Source organism: Protomyctophum parallelum (genome assembly GCF_964188405.1).
Source record: "Protomyctophum parallelum genome assembly, chromosome: 2".
Classification (NCBI taxonomy): Eukaryota; Metazoa; Chordata; class Actinopteri; order Myctophiformes; family Myctophidae; genus Protomyctophum; species Protomyctophum parallelum.
Window position 1 is genome coordinate 5,099,219 of NC_139699.1, and position 2,681 is coordinate 5,101,899.

Genomic DNA, 2,681 nt, shown 5'->3' on the forward strand with positions numbered 1-2,681 from the left:
AAATCTTTCTTATTGACACCTCACACTCTTTTTTTTTCTTCTTTGCTAATACACAATCAACTGTTGACAGGTGTCAAGGCCCCCCCCCCGGAGGTCATGAAACTCACTCAACCTTTAAATGTGACCATGTCCACTTCCAATCCCGCGTGTGAGAAAATGGAAAAACAGATAAACTGTAGCTTGCAAGTATTAAAGTATACATGTTCTTTTTATTTTCTCTTTCTCCCAGTATAGGCAGCGAAAATGCAAGGCTGCATGGCGACCCATCTCCCCGGCCCTGTACAACGAGAGAGGAGACGGTTCTCATTACTGTCACTCCAATTACTGGCCGCAGCGCTGCCGCAGCTGTCACCACCATCGGGTCATGGTATACGTTAGTGCGGTGGCCATCTTGTCTCTTATGCATTATTTCCGAATGTTCTCATACGCTGAATTTGCCGTGACGGAGAAGTTTCTGCGAAGTTGTTTATTGTTAACAACAGTGGTGGAAGACATTTTAAATATTGCTATACTTAAAGGACCACTTCACCACTTTTCAACTTATCTTCATATAGGCCTATGGTCCTCACTAATGTTCATGATAAAATACCACAATCTTTTCTAATCGGAGGGCTGTGGGCAGTTCAGAAACCTGTCCACCAGTGACATCATCGTTAAGCAGATTATTTTTTAAACAAGATTTAAATATATATATTTACATTGCAACTTTTCAGGAATAGCAAGCCTGCAGTTTCTATTAGCTTGGATTCCCCATCGATGATGTACTGTAACCGGTGGACAGGTTTCTGGACTGCCCACAGCCCTCCCATGAGACGCAGTACACATGATGTACTGTAACCGGTGGACAGGTTTCTGGACTGCCCACAGCCCTCCCATGGGACGCAGTACACAAAAAGGACAGTTCTTTGGTTTCGGTTCCTCAACGCAAAACACCAATGAAAAGTCAGGGGTGAAAGTGGGCCGGAAAATGGGCCGGAACGGGCCGGAACGCCGTTATTTTAAATAACCTGCCACATGTGCTACAAACGCATGTCCACAAGTGTTATTAGTTATTTTCTAATAAAGTGCTCATGAATTTTCCCAGTGTGTCAGTCAGCGTAATCCTTGCGTTCAGTGTTTATTTTAAATGTATTCAACAGAGAGAAGTGTTGTCCACTCCACCACTCGCACGATGCGCAACAAACCATGGGCTCAGTCATATAACGCTATGGGCTCAGTTCACTTTGCAGTTAGACCGGATATGGAAACTGCCTTTCTTCGTACCTCATACAGTAGGCGGGCTATGACAAATTAAATACAAAACATGTTTCTGATTGGCAGACTCTTCTGATTGGTTCAAATCACACGCCTTTTGTGGAAAGAAAAAACAAGTAGACACCCTGCAATGAGAAGTTACAGCAGTAGGCCTACTAATAGATGCAAGCACAGGTAATAATAATAACTGTTCCAAAATTCAGTTTTCTATGCATTTCTGTGTTTTTGGGTAGCGTGGCACTGTTCTGACCGCTCATTAGTCCGACCCCTAACCATAACCGCACGTTTTGGGCGTTTTGACACACAATTTAGACTCCAGGAGGTGTCCGGCAAGAAGCCAATTGACACATGCAACAGACGTTGGCTTCAAATGTTTGTCTGCGTGCTTTTGTGTTTGCCATCGTAAGGGAACAAACAAAACAAAAAACAAGCAAACAAACCCAAAACATGTCCCATACTGTACACAGACGTGTCCAGACATGACAGCAGTAATGCAATGAGTAGGGGCCTAAGTGTTAAGTAGCTCCCCATCACTTTGGCCTGCCAGTGCCTGCTGAGCACCCCCCACCACCCTCTGCCTGTACCATTGGACACAATGCACAGAGAAGGGGGGGGGGGGGTGCTGGTGTTGGGGGGGGGGCCCATCTGGTCCTGGTTCAGTCTGGTTTACTGAAAAGTGGTGCCAAAACAAATAGCCGCGCTTGGTTTTTCTTTTTCATAAATAGTTTTGAAAGGCTTCACCAGGAGTTTTTTGGGGGCGGATTATGGCGGGGAAGCGGGGAGCCAGGCCCTGTGGTGGAATAATCCATGCCGGGGAAGCGGGGAGCCAGGCCCTGTGGTGGAATAATCCATGCCGAGCTGACAGTTTGGTTTGCGCCTCTTTAAAAGTAAAAATAAAAGATTGTTTTGGAGTTATTTCTCCCTTTCTTCAGGTTCCTGGCAGAGCGTTGGGACGGTGAACTTTTTCAGAGGCTGCTGTGTTGTGCGTGCGCGTGTGTGTGTGAGAGAGAGAGAGAGAGACGAGGGAGGATGAGGAGGAGTTGTGCTCGCTCTTCCCTCCCGAGCGCTGCGTTGTCAGTTTCAATAACATCAGCCGAGCCTGTAACACATGCTAGGAGTTCAGTAGAGAGTTCAGCGCCTCTATGCGATGCAGGGAAAATGTCTCTCTTCCTAAAGGAAAGTCGGGGTCTCACCCATCCACTTTGATTTCGGACCCGTGGGTCAAGGAGACACCAAAGGAAGGAAAACCCAAGGTTATGTAGTGAGGTGAATTAGTCTTGTGTTACACAGACGAAAAATGTAAGCGAGGATTTATCTTCCATTATCGCACGCACATTCTTTTGTTTTGATTTTCCGCTGCGGTCTTGGGGAGGAAAAAAAAAGAGACCGGCAACCAATTGGTAGTCATCATCACTTAGCTCCAGTTA